Source organism: Rousettus aegyptiacus, unplaced genomic scaffold (assembly GCF_014176215.1).
Source record: "Rousettus aegyptiacus isolate mRouAeg1 unplaced genomic scaffold, mRouAeg1.p scaffold_m13_p_1, whole genome shotgun sequence".
NCBI classification, from domain to species: domain Eukaryota; kingdom Metazoa; phylum Chordata; class Mammalia; order Chiroptera; family Pteropodidae; genus Rousettus; species Rousettus aegyptiacus.
The window spans coordinates 119,341,581-119,364,846 of NW_023416284.1; the positions used below are offsets into that span (position 1 = coordinate 119,341,581).

The following is a 23,266-nucleotide window of genomic DNA, read 5'->3' on the forward strand; positions in this document are numbered from 1 at the left end:
GGGAGGGCTGGAATTCATTTTTTCAGTTGAACAAGCATTTACTGAGTATTCATTATGTTTCAAGCACTATGATAGGTGCTAGACATTTAAAAGTGAGTAAGACATTATCCTTCAGGAGGAGGAGGCAGGGGCGGGGAGAGGCGGGCTAACGAATAGGTGGATACTGTACAGTGTGGAAGTGAACCAGTAGACATGAGTACAGGGTGCCATGAAAATGAAGGAACGGATCACTTGACACAGCTAACTATCACTTGAACCTTTGGAAGATGGGCAGAATTTTTATAGTTGAGGAGACTGGGAACAGATATTCCAAGCAAAGCTGATCATGTGAGCCAAAGGCAGAAGAGAGGTGAAATAATGTGTTGTACAGGAAACTATGCTGCCTGCTGTCATTGCTGTGCAAGCAATAAGCCGAGTTAGTTAAAATGAAAATGGAGAGGGTTTTGTGCCATTTAATGAACTCAGTTTTTATCATATCAGAAATGGAAAGTTATTGAAATGTTCTGAATTTTAGGTAGGTCATTCAGATGACTTTGTGGAAGATAGTTATGAAAAGGACAAGATTAATTACTGGGAACTCTGTCAAAGAGGTTACTGCAGTACTCAAGAGATAGGTGGCGAAGAGCTGATTTAGGAAGGTAGTGGTAATTATGGAGAGAAAGAAGCATATTCCAGAAATTATTAGTGAATAATTGAATAGGATAGGGTGAGTGGCGTTGGTAGATGAAGGTGTGGCGAAGGAGTCTTAAGCTGTGCCTCTTGTCTATACTGCAGGTCTTCAGAACTTCAGCTCTCGAGGAGCATTTATAAGCCCTGGTCTCCATTTACCCAATTGTCCATCCCCACCCCCAGGAAATATCTCTGAACACCGGCAAGTGAAACAATGTGTGATAAGTATTCAGAAGGAAACAAACAACAAAAGCAAAACTCTTACCCTAGGATAAAAGATACCTCCTTGCCCTATAGTTACAAAATCTAGAGAGATCATGGAGGTGATTCTTTGCAGAGCCAAACCGCTTTGCTTCCAAGGCTTTGCCTTCAATCCTAGTCTACAGAGAACCACCTTAAATTTCACACATACCCGGAAAAGGGCACCAGCTTGAATTCCTGCCCTGATGCATTCCATGTTAGGCTTTGGTGACTGTGGATGATTATACTGCCAATAGAGAGAATATGGGAAGAAGATCAGGAAGAAGGATAATGAGTTCAGCTTTCAACAAGCTAAATTTAAAATGTGTTTAGAATATTCAGTTAGAAACATTCAAACAGTGGGATAATCAACTCTGAAATCCTGGGAAGACTTACCAATTTACAAGTCGTAAATTATGGTAAGAAAAATCAGAAAGTAAATGTTATTTCTCAAGGAAAACCTCTAAGATAAAAAGAGCAGTGGAAAAAAACAGAAGGCCAGAGATGCAAGTCATAAAGTCACCAGCATTTGGAAGAGAAGTCTTTAATAGTCAGTTCAATGGGATAGTCAGAAATTGACCAGGAAAACTAGAAGGGATTTGTATCCCAGATCATAGAAATTTAGATAGTTTTCAGGGGAGTTTGCTCAATGACATTGAATATAGAGAAAGAGTCACTAAAAACGGTATACCTCAAAACATCTATTAACTTTGGCAATGAGATCATAGATGACTTTAGTATGAGTGGTGTCACTGGAGTGATTGTCCTTAATTGCAGTGAGGTGGGTTGATGAGCGTGTGGGTGATGAAAAGATGGAGACTGCTTTTCTAGATTATTCTTTGATGGTTAGGATGAAATTAAAAGAAGGCAAGAAAAAAAAATCTAGAGGCAGAGCCTAAAGAGATTCGTTGTTGTCTGTTGTCTGTTTTATTTGAGATGAGATGTTTATGATATTTGTAGGTGACAAGGAAAGGTGCCTACTAAAAAGGCAAGTGTTGATGAGAGGGGCATGATGAGGCAGAGTTCTGGAAGAAGCAGGAGAGGCCAGGGAAAAGGACACACAGAGGAGGGGCTGACATTCAACGGTGGAAAGAATATTTCCTTCCCAGACCCAGGAAAGCAGATGAAGATCATGCTTGAAGACCATGACTGTTATTTATTTATTCATTTTTATTTTTTCTAGTAAAAGGTAGAGTCATCTGCTGAGAATGAGGAAGTGGAGTTGTAAGAGAACAGCAAGGATTTAGACGAAGACTAAGGCATGAAGGCAAGGGAATTACTGAGGATAAAAATGAGAAGATTAAACTGAGGTTGCTAAGAGTGGGAGACAATCTTTGACAGTAACAATCTGCAAGCTTGTATGGTTTGTTCAGTTGTGCTCAGCTAACAGAATTTTTAAAAAGGCATTTATTAGGTATCTCTAATATATTCTTGGCATTATGCATAGCAAACATCACCTCAATTTTAGTAAGTAGGTATGTTTTTTACCCCAATTTACAAGTTAATTAACTTCTCCAAGGTAGCACAGCTGCTGAAAAGGTAGAGTACAGGTCTGTCCAATTGCAAAACAGATATTGTTAACCACTATGTTGTATTTCCTTTCAAGGAGTTAGAGCTTTAAGAATTGATATGACATTTTGCCTGGCCACAGGGAATTCCTAATCCACAAAAGAAGATATGTCAATAAATAATCACAAGAAAATGCAGGGAGTTGAGATGTTCAGAGAGCAAAGAAGAGGGGCCTTTTCAGGGAGCCAACACTTGAGCACTGAGCAAATCTGAGTCAGTATTCAGGTGAACAAGGAATCAGGGGAATTCCAGACCCAGAGACTGTATGTGCAAAATCAAGGAGATAATGAGAAGGCATCATATTTTTGTTCATGCATCTGGAACATAGGGTTACTATTAGTTAAAGGGAGGAAGGGAAATGGGACCAGATTTTAAGGTCATTATATTTACTGAGAACTTACTTTATCTGGTAATCAGCTGGGTGACATGTAAGATTTTAAAGATAAGAATGACATCAGATTTGAGTTTTAGAAACGTGACCCTGCCAGTAATAGGCAGGATGGATTATACAACAAGGAAACTAATAATTATACAAATTATAAGCTGTCACTTACTCTGGGTCAGGCACTATGTAAGTGATTTCAAGATTCAATGATTTAATCATCATAGAAATCATATGAGGGAAGTATAATTATTCTCATTTACCAGGTGAGGAAGACGCTGACAGGTTAAGTAACTTGCCCACGGTCTCAAAGCCAAAAAGTGGGAGAGGCAGAATTTGAACACAGACAGACTGGCTAAAGCAGAGATCTTGTTTGGGAGTCTATTGCAATGGCCTTGGGTAAAAGATACTGAGGATCAGGGCTCAGACAACAGCAAGAATCAGCCCCAGGATCCAAGATCTGAGCCAGAGTTGTTGGCATTGCTTTTTTGTTTGTTTGTTTTGTTTTGTTTTGTAGTTTGTTTTGTTTTATGGTGCTTTTGCTATTAATATCTGAACTTCGATCTCATAAGACCTACAGTGGGTTGAATAGTATCCCCTCAAAATTCACATCTATTTGGAACCTCAGAATGTGATCTTATTTGGAAATAGGGTCTTTGCAGATATAATTTTTGAGATGAGGTCATACTGAATTAGAGTGGGCCCTAAACCCAATGACTAATGTCCTTATAAGAAGAAGGGAGGACACATAAAGAATGTGAAAACAGGGACACAGTGGATGCAGCTATAAGCCAGGAAAGGCCAAGGAAGAATTAGTCCCTAGAACCTTTAGAGTGAGCATAGCTCTGCGGACACCTTGATTGCAGATTGTGATTCTAGACTCTAGACTGTAAGAAACTAAATTTCTGTTGTTTTAAGCCAAAAAGTTTGAGTGTTACAGCAGCCCTAAGAAACTAACACACTTTTTGCAACTTTAGTTAAATTTCTACTCAGGGTTATATTCTCATATGTTAATAGTTACATACAAATAATTCCTGATTTTTGAAGGAAAAATCATTCACCATTGATGATCTCGTGAGCCTACCATCTTATCGCATTTCACTACCATTTGCCCATTTGGATTCCCTGGGGTCAAATCTTGTTTTTACTTTCATTCATATTGTTACCCTTGCTTTAAAGATTTTGGGTTCCAAAAACAGAAGTCTCTTTTACCTTAGCCTGGCGGTAACATGAAATTAATACTTTATAACTAAAACATTTACCTCTATTCTTGAAAAAGGCTATAAAAGTTCTCAAGCCTGCTTTAGACTTGACTTTTGCATCGACCCAGTAGTTGACAGGGTCTGCTCTTATTCAAGACCAGAAATATCAGGAGTTGTGTGCAAAGCACATGATAAGCAAATTATGCAATCAAATACAAAGGTTGTCTTTTTCACATCTTATTTGAAACCCTGAGTTTCCACAACGTAGAATTGTAGAATTTCAGAGCTAGCCAGATAGAATTGACACATGACTCACATGTGACAAAAAGTAGTTAGGATCATTTCAGTTCCTACTAATACAGTGGCACTGGCTGAACTTTAACCCTACATCATTTATTCTTTTCTCTTCAAACCACTTTCTGGTTGACATGCCACTTGTATTTGCTAACTTATTTCACAAATGCCGTGGGGTTAGTTTTGTTTACCATTCATTTTCTAAAGAGGAAAGCTAGGCACAGATGTATTTGATATTTTCTGGGGCTGTCTACTCAGACTCATCAGTTACAGAGACTCCTACACACACACACACACACACACACACACACACACACACGCATGCATGCACATGCACACACACATGCACATGCACACGCAAACATACTTCCATAAGAGCTTGAGGTGCAACCTGATGGTGAAGAGGAAGACTTGATGACTCGAGCAGTTCTGCTCATAGCATCTTCTCCACATCCACTACTCTGATCTCAGACAATGTAATTTATTTCATGCTTTCCTATGAGCGAGAATATTAAGTTGTATGTGTATAATGAGGTAAATGACAATCCTATTCTCCAGAAACACACGGACACTGTAACAAAGCAGGTGCCACTGTCCTCCTAAAATTCACTTCTGCAAGATTTGTGTTGTTGTAATTTTGATGAATTAATAATATTAGGAAGCAGGATGCAGGTCTTAGGGTCAGTAATGAGGAGGTTCTAGAAATTTAGATTCTAGCTGCAACATCTTCTCAAAGAGGTCTCTCAACCCTCTGTGTCATGTGATCCCTATTTTATTTTGTCTTAACACTTACCTGAGTTTTCTTATTTATTAATTTATTAATTGATTGATTTTCTGTCTGTTCAAACTAGCAGACTCTTACCCACCTTACTCACTTCATTACCTACAAAGCCTAGAGCTGTGCGGTCATATGTTTGTTCAGTGAATGAATCAATTCATTCAGAGTAGATATCCCAGGAACCATAAGGAGTGAGGATTGAGAGAAAGAAGCTACGATAGAAGCTAAAACTAGTTGAAGACAAAGGTTCTTTAGCAGAGAGATTCTCCTGGGCACCTGGGGCCCTGGGGCAAAATCTTGGGTAATGTTGGAAAAGGGCTGGCTTCATGATCTGCAAAGATGAAGGAAGAAGATGTCCCGAGATTAGGCACAAAGTAGTGATAGGTCAGGGACAAAATTCCTAAAGTTATGTCCTTCAGGCAGGTATATAGAGAGGCGACGAAGTGTATGGAAACTGAACGTTTCTAAAGCTTTCCTATAAAATATAATAAGTAAATTAAACTCGTGAGAAAGGAAGTTGCTGAATTCTTATTTCCAGGGGCTTTACAACAAAAATATCCATTTTGAAATCCTATGTTTATGAATATAACCCATGGAGAATGGAATTATAATATAGCAGTGGCGTGCAGTGCAATAACATTGTTGGAAGAAAATAATGTAGACTTCGAAATAAAATAACTAAGTTAAAATATGCAATACACATTCAAGCATATATTCAGGTAACGTTACCTCTGAGATGTGCCTTTGCCAGTTCTTTCTACATCTGATCCCACATGGTTTTATATAGGAAACAAGAGAGGCTTATTTGACCCAGAATATCCTAGGTATGTATTTCCAGGTGAAGAAATTGTAGAAAGAAAGATGATATTACTGCATTGAAAGAAAAGTGGAGCACTGTAGCTATATCGACATTACCCAATATCACCTAGTCACATTAAAAAGTTCTGAATAAATAGCTCAAGGGGAAAAAAACATTTTCCTTCTCTGATTTAATATGTCTCTGTGCTGTTGTCTGGGCATCTTTTCAATTTTCCTTTGTTGACTTAGCTGGTTTTGGATTGGAGTCTTCTTTTTCTTATCTGTGGGGAGGAATGCTTTCCTAACTAGAGCCTGATGACATTGCTGGGATGGCAAGGCTCGTGTAGATTTACTACAGAATACAAAAGCCTGTGTCACCCATAAAGATCTAAAATATGTCCTATAGTGCCCAAAGGCTCACCAAATAGGGAAATAAGATGAACATGCCAACATGGGGAGCTGCCGCCACCACCTCTCCTGCCTCTATATCTCTGGTGGAGATTTTGCCATCTCTCTGATCCTGAGCCTGTGTGGCCCTGAGCACACTTTCAGCAAAGTGCTCTGATGGGACTCTTCTGCTTTGCAAGAACACGACCAAGACCTCAGGGCAAGGAGGGGGACAAATGGATTGAGGCTGCATGTATTACTGACCATGGCTGTAAACTGCCATTACTATTCAGGGCACTGTGTTTCTCCTTTGCTGGGAATTCTGAATCTAATAAGCAAGACCTGATAGGGAGGGGAGAAAGGAGAGAACAGATGGAACAAGACAACTGGATGAAGGATGGAAGAGAGGCATAGCCATTGATCGATTTCCAGGGAGATAAAAGAAGACTTTTACTATGATGTTGTAAATAATAGTTACTATATTAGTTAAGATTATACTCACTGTAGGTAATAGAAAATTGGAAATTAAAATTTGAAAGTGGCTTAACAAGTTCAGAATTTATTTTTCTCACGTAAGAAATCTGAAAGAAGTCAAGCCTCCCCATATCATTAAGGACTGGAGTTCTGTCTGCTCTACCCTCTTCAGTTTGTCATCCTCATGTTTCTTTTCTCATGGTCAGAATGGAGGATGCTCCACCTCCAGCCTCACAGCTGCATTCCTGTCAAGTGGCAGAGACCAAGGAGCTCCTAGAAACAAGAACTTTTCATGAGAAAAGCTTCTTTTCTACCCACTTTTCTTTGGCCAGAACTGCGTCACCTGGTAACCCTTACCTGTAAGAGACTAAGGATTTATTTCTCCCGCCTTTGTGGTACAGGGCAACACAGAAGAGAGAAAGAGATGATTTTGGATTTCGAATGGACCACAATGGTTCAAGACCAAATTATCACATAATCAAAGAAAAGAATATATCTGAGTGCCAAACTATGCAAAGCTAAGTAAGCGAGAGTTTCAATGATCACAGGCCACACAGGTAGACAGCCACATCAGCCAATAAAGATGATGGCAAAGGTCATTGCCCAATACCAAAGTGCTTTATATTTTCTTTGCTTTATTTTTCTATCTAGTAAAATGTTTCTGTTCTCACAGCTTTGAAGAACAAATTTTCTCTCCCAGGAGGTTGGAGGGGCACATGGCTTGCTGAGTCTCCCTGGCACTGTGTGCTCTTGATCTGGGGCAAAGATTCTAGTAGCAAAGATTGGAGACACTTTAGAGCCCAGACAGTGACTAAAAAACATAACAGCACCAGGGTATTAGTAAATAAACAAGAACAGAGAAGAATGTGTATATTTTTCATCCCTCTTCCTCTTTGGCACCTGATTAATTTAACCTTCGAGTCCCAAGTTTAACTGCCGTGCCCTCCTTGAAGTCTGTATTGCATGCCTTCTCCAGAGGTCTGGCAGAGCTGCCCCCCACCCTCTCGTTTGCATGCATCACAGCTGGTATGTGCCTCTACCAGAGAAACATTCTTTCCCTCAGCAAACAATTGCTTAGAACCCACCATGTTCCCCACTCCGGCGGAAGCCCAGGGTTTGGAGCAGTTCAGCATCTGCCCTCTAGAGCAGCATTGCCTAATAGAAACAATGCAAACTCCATAGGTAATTTTAAATTTTTTAATTACATACATTGAAAAAGGTAAAAACAAACAGGTGAAATTAATTTTAATAATATATCTTACTTAAACCAATATATCTAAAATTTGGGTTGAAATATTTATTAAATATTATAAAATTAATCTAATACCAAAATAATATTTGACAGGATAATTATTATTATGTATAAAAATTATTAGTGAGATATTTTACATTCTTATTTTCATATTAAATCTTTAATATCTAGTGTGCATTTTTTCTTATAGCACATCTCAATTCGGACTAACCACATTTCAGGTGGTCAACAGCCACATGTGACAAGTAGCTACCATATTAGATTGCACTGCTTTAGAGCATATGAACTTTAAAAAAGCAATTTGTTATAAAACTCATTAATTATGCCTAATAAATGTGGTAATGAGGGAAGCAGTCTGATGTGAGGAAAACCAGCTGCTTCCCTAGTCAGTTCCTTAAAAATAGGCATTTATCTGACTTCACCATTGTCCAGGACCCAGATCTCAGCCTCATAGATTTAGAAAAATTTTATTTATCCAAAGTCCTAAAGTTGATTTATTTCAGAATCTTGGCTTCCAGTGGCAAGATTCTGAGACGGGTATAAAAAATGAGACTACCAATCCATTTGTAATAAAACTTGTCAGGAGATCTGTGAATTTGTTTCATCCCCATGGAGTAGGGTTTGACACCTCCAACCTGTGAGAGAAATCTAGCTTCCCACCTATTTTTGTACAGCCATGAGCTAAGAATGGTTTTTATGCTTTTTAAATAGTTGAAAGGTAAATAATAGAAAAATAAAATTGTAACACATGAAAATTGCATGAAATTCAAATATCAGTGTCTATAAATAAAGTTTTATTAGAACACAACTACACTCGTTGATTTAAAGATGACTTATAGCCGCTTTCATGATACCAGAGCAGAGTTGAGTAGCTGTGAAAGAGAACATGTGGCCCACAAAGCCTAAAATATTTGCTATCAGGCTCATTACAGAAAATACTTGCCAAGCCCTACAATAGACCAGTGGTTCTCATCTCATGTTGTATTTGTGAACCACTTGAGGAGCTTTAAAGAAGTACAGATATCCAGTACCCATCCCAAGAAACTCTGATTAATTAGTCTCTGTTGAGTTCTAAGCATTGGTATTTTAAAAAATTTCTTTCTTTTGATTCTAATACTATAGACTATCTAGGTAGGAAGCCAAAATAACCAGAAGTTTGTGTGGAAAACGTGGCTGCAGGTCAGAAAAACAACTTGGGTATTTATCTTCAGTCAATCATCGGCATATAGTCCACTGAAGGCAGCATGCAAAGGCACATTCTTCCAACTCTGAGCTCATCTGGGCCTGCCAGTATTCACCTCTTCACCTCTGTGACTGTGACGTTCCTTCACTTCCAAACTTAAGCATCTCCTGCTGATTGACACATTCTTCCTGTGCATTTACCAGTTAATCCTCCCTTATCAGCCTGGGGGCTATTCTGTCTCTAATGCGATTTTGTTTATGTCTGTTCTGATTCACTAAGTGCTGCTTTTATAGCTTTCTCAAAACCAATCCGATTATCTTTTCTTCACCAAAGTATTTCTTAGTTGCCTCAATGCCTATGCCTTAAACAATTTACATTTCAGTTGTTAATTTCCTTGAGTATATTTGAGACTCCAGCCCAACATGTGTTTGGTGGATAGGTTTATTGGTAGTTGAATGAACGAGTGAGTGAACGAATGAATAAATAAATGAAGGAATGGAAGAAAAGTTAGAAAAAATTTTACAGACTATATGTTTTGGGTAGAATGAGTTACAAATACAATTCAAAATCAGATTCAAATCCTGGCTCTGCTACTTTCCCTGGAAAACACCATGGGAAGATCACTTTACCTCTTTGGGACAGGTTTTGGATACCTGTAAGATGGGTAGAGTAACACTTCACAGAATTGTGTGAGGATGAATTATCAATACAGTAATGCCTAGTCTAGTACCTGACCCGTTATAGCTCCTTAATAAAAAGTTTCCTTCTTGTTTCTTCTGCAATGGCTATGGCATCCTTTCGTACCTGAATTGTTTACAGTTATAGTTTACAGTCTTATTTATTAAATAGCAATAATATTAAAGATAATTTGGTTTAAAAAATCATTCATTGTTTGAAAATATATTTTTCTAATAAAAATTCTCAAATAATTCTAGATAATATTTTATTCTTGACTTTATAGTTCATTACCATGGTTCTAATAATAGATTTTTTCCATAATAAAAGCATCGCATAAACCTATTCACTTTGTAGGCCCTGTCCCTTTTCATATAACATTAAATTTTTTCCCAAGGCTTATGTTTTGAGGTGGGAAATTACTTCATTTGAATTCATGCCTTATGTTTTATATACTTATGGAAAACATGGTCTATTCTTAAAAATATTGTGCTTTCCTATTTATTGGTTCCAGAATAGTCGTAAGATAATGAAGAACCAAAAGCTTCTGACCCAGGCTTTATATAATAATCACCTGAGGAGATAACTTTTAAAATTCCAATGCCCAGTGCCACTCCAGATCAGAATCTCTGAAGGTGGAGGCCAGAGGGCATCATCTGCTTGCAGTCTTCCAGATGATACCAATGTGCAGCCAAGATTGGCAGCCACTAATCTATCTCACCCTCTATACTGAACATATGAGGGGAAATGAAGCCCAAAGGTTAAGTTATTGGCCCAATGCCCCTCAGCTAAATTAGAACCAAAGCCCAATTTTCCCACCTCCAGACCAATATTCCAAGTTAATCCTAAACCTAGAATTTTAGGATGCATGGTTTTCTTGATACATACAAAAACTTTACTATATGGAATATTGCTTAAGTTCATTTAAATATATGGATATAAAAATATCAGTGATAGATTAAAGTATTAACTTTTAACGCATTCTTTAAAATTCAATCAAGCACATTTTATGTATTAGGTATGTTGACTCTTTAGTCATTAGGTCTGTTTTGTGAGGTGAATATTACCATTCCTATCCTAAAAATGAAGAAATTGATACACAGAATGGTCATATTAAATATAGAAAAATAACATACAAATATTTCTGTAGAAGTTAAAATATATTGGGGAAAACTAAAGTGGTTTTGAAAGTCAAATTAAAAAGAATAAAGCACAAAATATTAAATATGAAGATAAAGGACAGAATTTTTAGGTCCCAAGAACTACATTCAATATTTGTTTATTTACAAAGATTTGTGAGTGTCTTCCATGTACCAGGAATGGTTCTAGGTCTGGAGATAAGAATGATAAACAATACAGACAAGGACCTTTGCCTTCCTGTAGCTTGCATTATAGTGGAGGGAAATCACTAGTAAACAATAGGAAATTCAATAAACAAAATCATTGAAGCCTTTTAAGTACCCTGAAGGAAATAAACAAGGTATACTCCTAGAAAGTGATTGGTGTCGGGTGAGAATGGAATCTTGCAAAGAGAATCAGAGAGGGCTTCTCTGAGAGGGCTTCTCTGACATTTGTAGTGAAGGCCTAAAAACCAGCCACAGGATGAGTTAGAGGAAAAGCATGTGAGGCAGAGGGTTTGATTTATGTAAATGGCTGAAATTGCAGTTTGCATAGGAGAGGAATAAAAAGGAGGCCAGACTGCATAATCCTGTGTATGTGTGTGTATGCGCACACACACGAGTGTGCGCATACACACACACACACACACGCACACACACACACAGAATGATGACAAAGTGTAACATCAGCTAGACTAGTATCCAGAAATTAGGATGGAAAATTAGAATGGAAGAATTCCCTTGATGTCATATTTTGAGGTGTTCTAATTCCCTTCTCTTCCACCCCCATGTCTTCCCCCCATCACAAACTCACACACGTAACTTAGAAAAGATTTAAAATATTGACTTCCAGAAAGGTGCATCTTGATCTCTAGTTCGGAATGTCGTAACAAATGTCTTCTTCTGCCTATGCTTGGTTGGTGGGTGTTTTTTGTTAATTCAACTATTTAGAAAACGCTAGCAAAGAAGGCGTCTATATTTTCATGGAAAAAAAAAACTGATATAATACACTATGTAAATTGAGACTCCCAGAAAATAAACTTCTTTGGATACCATGAGCATAAAATCCTGTTTTGACCATTTCTTAGTCATGGTGGCAAGTCAAACTATTGAATACATTTGTGACTATGGAGAAAGCTCGTGTTTCATTTTCCAAATATGTTTAAATATTTATTTCTTCTGTTTTTTTTTTTCAATGTCTCATCTTCTGATCTCTTTCTTTTACCATATCTATTTTTATTTCTCAAAATCTCTTTTCATAAAACTTTAGCAAAACCTTGTTTTAAACTCAGGCTTCTTGTTGCTGTTTCAGCTTTGGTAGAGGAAGATCTTGCCATGTCATTCTTTTGACTTTTGAAGCACAATAAAATAAACATTAGAGGTATCTTCTTGTACCAGTATTTTGGAATCAATGTTTTTTTAGCTGTCTTACAAATAAATCAGCTCTTGAATGAACTAGATCTTTAAATAAACACAGCTCTTAAAATGGCTATATTCTGGTAATCACAAAGTCATGAATCAGAGCATTTCAATGACAGGTCCTGTGTTTTTTAAATCTTAATTTAGATTTTTTTTTTTCAATTGACTTTGAGCTGCTCTTACAATTCTACCTACCTCTTCTGTGTTATATGTCTTAAAACTTGTTGCTACCATATAATAACTGGGAGAGCATAACTGCAGGGTTCCAATTACTCTGGCAAAGGAAATTTATTACATTGTCTCCAACTAAGCATGTAATTAATGTCTCTATTTCAAGACCATTTCAACAAATTGAAAACCCAGAGACTATCCATACATATTTAAGGATGCATAGAAACAATGGTGATGTCTTCATTGTAGCGGACAGCAATGCCAGAGGAATTTGGGGAAGAATATGGGATACTTTGCAAATATTTTAGTACAACTAAAGATGTGGTATATAATAAAATCTGTAACTCTAAAAAGTCTCAGCAGGGAGAGAATCGCACCCCTAGGGAAAGTTTTTTTTAAATAGGTGAGATATTTTCAGGTTGTCACAGTGTCTAGGCAGAGGTCAAAAACGCTAGATGTCCGTCTACGATGCATGGAGCTGTTGCACTTTGAAATCCTGCTGGCCTTTATGTAGGTAAAAAGCCTAACTCCATTCGCAAAGAAACACAAAGTATTTTTCCACAATTTTAAGACTCACTGAATTTTACAGGAATACAACTACTGTGTAAATCAAGAGACAACTGTAGTTAGTTTTATTTGGAACTTTACAAACAGTTGGTTACCATTTCAAAAAAAGTATTTCATTGATGGCAGGCCCAGCTTGTGGTATTTGAGTTGCCAATGAAACATGCCTGTACTATAATACATTTGCAATACTTGCAGTCTCCAGGATTCTGTGTTTAGGTGTCACTGTCCAACAATTTAATTATATTTTCTAATCAAATGTATCATGTCCAAACATTTACCTATTGGAGTATATTTTTATTATTAATTACTTTCCTTATGTTCCCTTTATATTACAGGTTTTTGGAGACTTGTGGGTTTAGGCAAATTATTTTATTCATGAATTTCATTTCAGGGTATTAGAGAGAGATTATAAAATAATTATAAAGAAAGTTAGGTGAGTGAAGGTTAAGAATAATTCTTCTAAAATATATCACTCCTCCAAGGAGTGGGGGATGCTTTACCTGTGCACACATGTGCACTGTAGTGCAAAGAAAGAAAAGGCAGGAAAGAGGCATGGGAGATTTGGCCTTGATTTCAGCTCCTACTGTGTGTCAGGCCCTGTGCCCAGCCCTCCAGATGCATAATCTCGTTTGTGTGCACAGTGCTGAGAGATGCCACGTGCACTTTGAATCTCCGGGCCCCAGAGTGCCACATTCGGAGCTGTCTGCTTGACATTTGGAGAGCAAAGATTGAGCGGAAATGAGTAGATGAATATTCTTAATATTGCAAGAATGTTAAAATTATTTTCAAGTTCTATTAAATAAGTGACAGTCTCAGAGCCTGATTTAGGGCAGCTAATGGAATTTTCACAAAGAAGTATTATCATGAAATTTGAAAAAAATTCATAGCAGATGCACACACGCTTTCATATGCATATGAATGTCAGTGCACGTTGGTGCACTCATGCTTCCTATTTATAGCTTCGGGACACATCTGTAAGTGATAAATGAGCATTGAAATGCTACACATATGTTTATATCTGCTTTTAGCTATGGAGTTGTTTCAAAAGTAGTATCTACACTAAGCCAAATTCCAGACATTTAGAAAGTACGAAAAATTTAATTTTCTATAAAGAACCAAAACGTAAAAAGAGGGAATACCAAGAGATATGGCAGTCATAAATCTGACACAAAATTATTTTTAAAAAATACTTTATGAAAAATAAACTATCAACGTTAAAAGAGGACTTTTCCGATACACAGATATTGCCTAGACGTTTTCAAGCACTGATGATAATTTTACTGTGTAACATTTCAGATGTGTACATTTAAACATATTATAATTTTGAATAAGTGACAGATTGCTTTCTTTTTTAAATGCTCAGGTAAAGCTAGAGGTTAGTATTAAAGAAGAGAGTGTTTCTGTGCATTTCATTTTTGACCGACCAAAATATTGCCTTAAGAAGGAATAAAGATAATGTAGGAGGGGCCAACTTCGGGAGAGAGGGGTACCTATGCGGAAAAGGTGGCATATTGCAGCCACTGCAATAAATTGAAAGATAATTAAACTCAATCTCTATAAACCCCCCTTTCTCAGGTTTTCTTTGCTGCAAGTTGTAGAAATCCAAACAAAACTATTTTAAGCAAAAATGAGAATGTGCTAGCTCACTTAACTGAAAATCCAAGGGTTTTACTTGCTTCAGACATAGCAAGGACTCAAGTTTTGTTATTATAGTGGTGTCTGTCTCTCTCTTTTTCCATTTCTTGATTCTGCTGGGCTTCCTCAAAATTGACTTCACTCTAAAGTACTCTCTCGACATGTTGGCTGACATATGCACCATGCCTAAATTATCCTTATCCAAGTAGAGTGAAGCTTCCTTTTTCCAAAAAATTAAATAAGTAAGTAAGTGCTGGGATGTGTCTTATTGAATCAATTCAGTTCGCATGTCCATGAAGCAAATACTGTGGGCTGGGGTATAGATGGATGCTGCTGATTGGCCAGACCAAGGTCACGTGACTTCAAAGGGCGTGTCAGTTCCACCAGAACCTGAACCAAATGCACTGAGATTAGAGATGAGATTCTACATTCTCCGACTGCGGGTGGTCCAACCCAAAGGGAAAAGCCAGATATGGAGAAAATCTGTTTTACATATATTGCAGTTACATAAATTCTAGTTTCATTCATCTTCCTCTTGAGATATAAGAATGCATAGTTAGGGAATGATACAATTTTAAAACCGAAAGAGACTTTGTAAATTATGTAGTTAAAAACCATCAATTTAAGTAATTTTTGAGAATTGGCTCATCTGTTAATTGAGTCTTGCTAATTGCAAGAGCTGGTTATCTTATAGCAGTGCAAAATACTTGAGTGGAATAATATCAAATATGAATCAGGATATTATTAAAGGCATTCAGTGCATAGCTCAAAGATATTTTAAGAATAGCTTCTAAAGTGGACTACAGGGGTTATTACTAAAATTTTACATAAAATTAAAAAATAAATCCCATTTCTTTCTCTTTCCAGCTATGTTATCATTTCTATAGTTTTTATTATTATAGTAACTTGTTATTCAATTAAGATGTTTATTGAAAAGTAATTCTGATTGTTTTTCCTCTTATATATTCTTGGTCCCTCTGATCACCATTTCCCCCCAGTTATTGCAGATAAACACAGTTGGTTTGCCCTCTTTGCTAGCAGAAAATAATCATTTCATAAATATAAACATACAGCTTTAAGAGAATGCAAAATTAACTCCAATTTACAAATTTTCCCACCTCTGACAATGATGTGAAGCAGGTGTCATATTTCAAAGTAAGCCAGGATCATAGGGAACCAAAGGAACTCATTGGTTTCTGCAACTGGTTATCTCAATTCATTAGAGCTGGTGATAAGGAGGCCAAAGTCAGGGATCTAATTTCTGTAAGTCCCTGCAACAACTGGATCTGAGGCCACAGATCATATAGCACTATCCTTGTTATTAGAGAGAACCTGACTTGAAGGATATGGGTAGAGTAATGCAGAACATTCTCCAACCTTATTAGCACATCTGAGAGCATGCTGTCTTGTGCTAGTAGCCAGACTCTTCATTCCTAAGGCATTTACATCATAAATGAAAATTACATAATGATGAGGAAGGTATCAAATTGATTTTTACTGACATTGAAAGTTTATTTAAGGTTTCAACATAATTAAATGTCTTTGTTATGTTAAAGACAGTAATATTAAATTTTGCAGGAAATACTGACTAAAAAAATTTCCAAAGATGAGAAATTGAAATACAAATAGATACTGTAATAGGATTAAAGGGCAAAAAGAGCTATAATGGTGAATCTGGTCATTGAATGTAATGAGATTATTTTCAGTCAGATGAGTCCTCAGCTTAAACAAGGAAATGAACTAGAGAGAGAAGATATTAATATTGCAACTTCTATGAATTCACTACCTTTTTGTGTTTTGTTAATATACCTTCGTCCTGATTTTAGAAAACAGAAACATTTGTCATAGATTCTCAACAAAACTTCATGGAAGTACTAAATTTGTGTTTAATCCTAAAGTTACCTGTGTTGACTATTTACTAACTACTCTGGTCAGAACAACATATCAAATAAAAACTCATAATGATTTTGAACTATGTCAGTTTTTATTTATTAAAATCTTAAGCATAAATACTGTTTGTTATAATTACATTGGCAAATACCCCAATATGCTATCAGAGTTCAGCCAATTAAGTTAATGATATATTTCCTAGGTTATTATATTGATATTATTTAGTTCAATTGAGATTTTAATTGTGTGAATAGAATACCTTACAAATTAAGAAAATTTATTAGCTTTTTATAGAATAATGACTTATTTCATTAGATGCAACAGATTTATGGTATAAATAAATAACAATAAAAATCAAATTTTGGCTAATATGACAGAAAAAAATCAACGTAGTAAGTTATTAGGTTCCTATTTACAGTTTTTAAATTTTTCATTAATTCTTTATTAGAATTATACCTTCAGTCTTTATTATCAGTTATCATTAATCAATTATTGAATGCCTGCAATAAGAATGTCACCATACGTAAGATATTTAACCAATCGCTATGGGGAAACAAACAAATATAAAAGTCATTGTTCTTCTTAAGAAATTTACAGCCTCTATGGGACACAAGACATGAAATACTTAAAACAATTAACAGTATAAGGCATTATGTGATAACCAATGAGTGATTTGAACAGTGAATGCTCTAATAACCGAGAAACAGAGAAACACTATTTTGGAAACTGACCTAGGTCTTGAGAGATGAATATAATTCCTATTGATGGAATGTGTTGGAAAGTTCACAAATATGTTCAGACACTTCTTATCCCAATACTTCCTTAGATGTAATCAGTCTACATTTTTGCAAATGTCTTTTAAGCCGATATTTCAGTTTCCAGAATGAGGTTTTACCAAGACACATTATAATACATAATGTAATTTATAAATATGAACATTCTCAGGTGAGGGCACACAATAGGATTGATCAAACCCTGAGTTCATAGCACAATGACATTATTAGTTCAAAGACTGCCTTTCTTTTTACAAAATATTTAATTTTTTAAATCGTATTTGTCTACTTTATCTCCTATTTTCAATTGTTTTTCCATATAGGCACCTCTTGTGTATATTTAGTGAAAGCTCTTCTACTCTCTCTCTAAATATATATATATTGTGTGAGATATATTTTCAAATTTACAAACAGTTATTTACATAAATAGACGATCAAGACATATTAGTCAATGTTCTTTTGAGAGAGTGAGAAAGGGAAAGAAGGAGATTAGTTCTAAGGAATTGGCTTACAGGGACTGGCAAGTCTAAAATTTGTAAGTCAGGTAGGCAGGCTGAAAACAGGCAGGAACTGATGCTGCAATCTTGAGGCAGAATTTTTTCTTTCTCAGGGAAACCTTAGTTTTGGTCTTTCAACTGATTGGGTGAGGCCCACCCACATTATTGAGATAATCTCCTTTACTTAAAGTCAACTAATTGTAGATGTTAAAACATATCTATAAAATACCTTCACAGCAACACTTCGACTTCGATTAGTGTTTAGTTGATAGCTGAGCACTATAGTTAGCAAAGTTGACAAACAAAACCAGTCATGACACAGAGCTTCTGGTGTCCCTCACCCCATCAAGTGACTTTATTAACTTAAAATTATATGCTTAGCTTCAACCAGGAACACACTTGTGAATTGAAGTAAGTAGTATACCCATTTCAAATCATGAAGAAACCAGAATCTATATTCTCTACAGCCTAGTATAGTAACATTTTCCTTGGGATCAAACATGCAGAATTGGCATGTGAAATGGATATGACGAAGGCAAGGAAACTGATTTTTGGCATAATAGTCTTTAACTCTGGGATTTCCCCCAGGGTCCTGTTCTTGAATGAAAATGACAACTAGCCTTTAGCGAATATGTCCCAGGTGCCAGACCCTAGGCCAAGAGCTTTTCATGCCCTTCATTCACTTCTCACAGCAACCTCATAAAACTTTTCCAAACAATATAACAGAGACCTAGATTTGTGGTCTTCCAGATGATGCTGAAGGTATAGAGTTTACTTTGATAAAGTATCTTTTTAATTTTCTTACTTATTCCTTTTGTATCAAAATTTCCCAATCACTGCATTTTAGGGACATTCAGAATAATTCAGACTAAAACAGGGTGGGATGGGGGATAGTTTACTTTGATTATTAGCACCTTATCATTGAGCACTTTAGATCATATAATCTTAATTGGACTAATAAATAATTATAAGAGAAAGACTACCTTTATTTCCACCCCATGCCAAACTCCCCCAAGTTACCGTTTGCGTTTCAAGGAGTAAAGTCACACACTTTTTAATAAAGTCTTATTTAACCTCTTATCCCTTATGCAGCAAAACGGTGGTAACAATTTTAAATTACTCAAGCATTTTAGACAATAAAATAAACAATCCTCTTAATCTGCTGGTGAAAGTAACCACTGACTCAATTCTGATTCCTCATGCAAGAAAAGGAGAACTTGACCTCATATCATTGTTTTAACTTATAATGAATTTATTTGTGTTAGCTATCATCTCATTTCAATAGCAAAGATCAAAATAAGACATACTTCTAAAGATGAGCTTTTTGTATATTTCTGAATCAAAGTATTTGGTTTAGAAAGAGCCTTGTAATACACATAGAAGAATTCTCTTAAGGTCCAAGAGCTCATGTCCTACAGCCAGTTAAAAATAAAGCAGAGGCCAGAACTCAGAACCCCACCCACTACTCCAACTGAAGTCTTAGTCAATAATGTTCCGTTCCAGTCTTATTACAACTCAGTCTCATAAAACTCACTTCTTGTAAACTCTTTTCTCATATAAACATGCATCTCTGTGTTGGACTTAAGGAATTATAATATGATCACTACGTTATACTGAATGATCTTATTTCCTTATGATTCCATAGAATTATCAATCCTTGGACTGCACCATTGTTAAAGTTTCCAGTGATAGGGAGCTGTTTAAAGAGATGGTACCAAGACAATTGCCCTGGTCTCTAACAGCAGTACCTGACCTTATTCTCAAGGCAACCATAGAGTGTAGTTTCAGGCCAACCAAAGTCAATATTTGCCTTGGACATAATCTTTATTCCTACTGTTAAACTCCCATTGATCCCCTTGTTTCAAAAGAAGCTCCACTTTGGGAGCAGAAGGGTGTGAAATATCATCATGTATAAGTTCATTCTCAGCATTTTAATTTTTGCAGGTACTTATAAATCTATGTAATGGACTCAAGATAAAATCTAAGCCAGGAACACACTTAATGGGAAAAAGTCACCACACTGCCTACTTGCTGGGTCCTAGGTGCCATGCCCCCTTAAGTCTGGTATGAGAATTGCTGAGCATATACATTTCTTCAAGGATCTTAACTCTCATAGGCTTTTCCAAGAGTTTATACTTAAAGGTTTCAGTTCATTCACACCAGAATATCCCTACAGGCATTGGATTTGTCCTATAAATTAGTTTCATACAAGATTCCCACCCCCAAACCCCGGAGTTTTGGCTACATTGTGTTAATGCTTGAAATGTTTCATATACTTGCTTAAAAAAGAAAACATATTCCAAATATGTTCACAGACTGTAGTCACTGCGACATATTGGTCCTACTTGTCATCAAATACTTTTCGTACTTAATTGATTCTTTGACTATATGCTTAATTCCACAATCTTTCTTATTTTTCCATAGTGGTTTTCCAGAGATCTCTTAAGAAAAATTCTTTTTCATTCTTAGAAATAATATTTTTGTTTGTGAGAAATATAAGCCTAATAATCTTCCTTTGATAATTTTAGTAGCTACAAATAGAGCATTTCAGGAGAGAAGTAAAGCATAGCATATTACAAAACTTGGATTCTTGGATATAGGTAAAGCATTTTTAAGTCACATTTGTATGACCTTAAATTTCTCTGTTTTGGATTTTTTTTAATTTTTAATAAATTTTTATTTTTCAATTGCAGTTAACATACAATATTATATTAGTTTCAGGTGTATATTGTTCTGGATTTTTTTGATATTTTATGGCATATGAAGTACCTAAAATCTACTGAGAGGCAACTGGTGATAGAAACCTGAAAAAGGAGGCAGGGTGGATGTGGAGCCCAGAAATATATCAGACTGACTTTGCCTCTTTTTTCGATGATCTGGGGCAGTTCTTATTTTTTTGACTTTCATGACGCCAAACAAGTCCCACGTGCCTAGACAGACTGACATTTATAAGAGTATATTTTCTTTTATTTGGCATTGATGGGGATCCTTGCCAAATAGTGCTCATTTCTTACCTATGTTCATAACCATAAAAGGGGACATAGACAAAATCCTGAACAATAGTGATAATGCTAGTCAGCACAAGTAATAAGACAGGCAAAAATGCAAAAGTGAAGAAACCTACACTCCATAGGGAAAGGGTTAGTCACCATCTGAGTAATGCCCTTAAAAACATGTTTGCTCCATTATCTTACTGGTTGTAAACATAATTTTTCGTACATTTATTGGGTAAAATTAGAAAACTAAGAAAAATAGAACAAAGTTTTCTAAAAATCCCACTATTTTAGTAACACTACTTCCAATATGTTGTTATATTTCTTTCTGACCTTTTTAGAATATGTGTGTTTTAACCATCCTCTTAACTTTACAACATAATCATTTGTGTGTTTTCTTGAAAATTCTTCAAAAACAACTTTTAAGGATTTGGTAATAATCCATTCATGCAGAATTTCCCTATTGATTAACATTTTATTTCCAGTTTTTTACTATTACAAATTCTACAGTGGTGAATATCTTTGTATTAAAACTATTATGTGTATGTGTGTATGTCTGTCTATCTATCTGTCTGTCTTAGATTACTTTCCTGCAATAGATTTCTAGAAATGGAATTACTGGTTAATAAGTCTATGTCCACACATACTATAAAGTTGATATGCCAAAGAGTTATAGCAATTTATAATTTATACTTTCACCACTCCCTTTACCAAAGTCTTAATTACAAAATCAATCTGTGTAGCAGGTGAGGGGTAGGTTTTCAAGTGCTAATGTAATTGTGAATTTTGAAAAAGAATTTACATAAGAGTTCTTTGGTAATATGAGACATATCTGGTGTGCCCTTTCTAAGTGACATAATATTAAATATAGAAATGTTAATGTTAGAAGAAGCACTTAATTGCCAGGTACTGATTATAATCAGCGAATTACATCATTATATTCACAGATATAACCACTCAAAACTTAAAAGAATTTATTACAAACTAATGAAAAATAGCTCCTTTTATCTTGTTTTGTTGTTTGTTTATTTCGTCTTATTGTATGGATGGCTTTTCTACAAGTATTGAAGAGCAGGACAGAGTATGTGTCTTTTTTCTCCTTTTCTGTTCATCTATAGCTGTTAAATTGTGTTTCACATGCTGCTCTTGCACCTTAAATGCTTCAGGTGGGCTTAGAGGAAGACCTTGTGAGCTCCAGTTCAGTGGTTTATAGTGCAAGAGCAAAACTGGGACTAACTTGATGAAATAGGAACCAAGTAATAAACTTACAGGCCAAATCAACTATATGGGATTAATTTCCCATGCAGTAAATTATACATGCATGCATACATACATACATACATACATACGGTTATTTCCCTACAGTATGGGATTTACGTCCCAGTGTGACATTTAATTCCTAGTTACAGATACATTGGCCAAACATCTTTGAGTCCTGGAATTTTCAAACAAAATTTTATTTTTGCGCAGGCTATCTCAAGATGTCTTCTTGGGGTTGTCTAAGCATTATTAGTTTGTGCTTATTGTCTTACTTTGTCTGTTTTGTTTTTTTTCTGTTCGGTTTTGGTCCTTAAGGCTTTTGCTGATTCTAATTTCTTACCTTATCTTTTTGAGAATTAATTATTTTTTCTTTTTAAGTCGATTTGTGAATTTTTAGTTTCATTTTTCCCTTGTATGGGAATGAAATCTATAGATAGCTTTATGGCTTTAAAATCTCCTTTGTATATATAATAAACATTCAGTACTATAAACAGCCTATGTCTCCCTCATTAGTTATTATAGGTATTCTCATTTGTCATGGAAATTTCTCAGTAAGAATTCTCTTAGTCTCTATGATAAGGAGCTTTACTCCAATTATTAATTTATTTCTGTGTTTATTTTTGATGTCAAGAAACCCTACAGTTGGACTATTTAAATCGGTCAACAGAGTAGTGTTGAAACAATGCAGGTTTTGATATCAGAACATCTGGGTTCAAGTACCAGCTACCCCTTGTTAATACCACTGGCTTGATTCATAGTAAGTATGCAACAAATTTTTATTTTTACCTCATTCTGTTTATTTAGTATTTATTACAGGTGTAACAATTGAATAAAAGTTTCAAAGATATAATTGATTTATACAATAGTCATCTTTTCTCTCAAGGGGAGGTAAAATCCATCAAACTATAAATTATAAATTAAATTATCATCTAAAGTCATTATCTTTTATACCTTGAAATTATTTCTCTATTTAGTTATCTTTTATCCTGATTAATTTTGAGCTGAAGCTTTGGCTCTCAAAGTTTGGAGTATATCACAGG

At 35.7% G+C, this 23,266-nt stretch overlaps 1 protein-coding gene across 2 annotated transcripts in view; it reads left to right on the forward strand.

Annotated features, from left to right (window-relative positions):
• Positions 1-23,266, forward strand: part of KCNQ5 (potassium voltage-gated channel subfamily Q member 5) — a 447,247-nt gene that overhangs the window by 131,025 nt on the left and 292,956 nt on the right. The window lies entirely within an intron of this gene.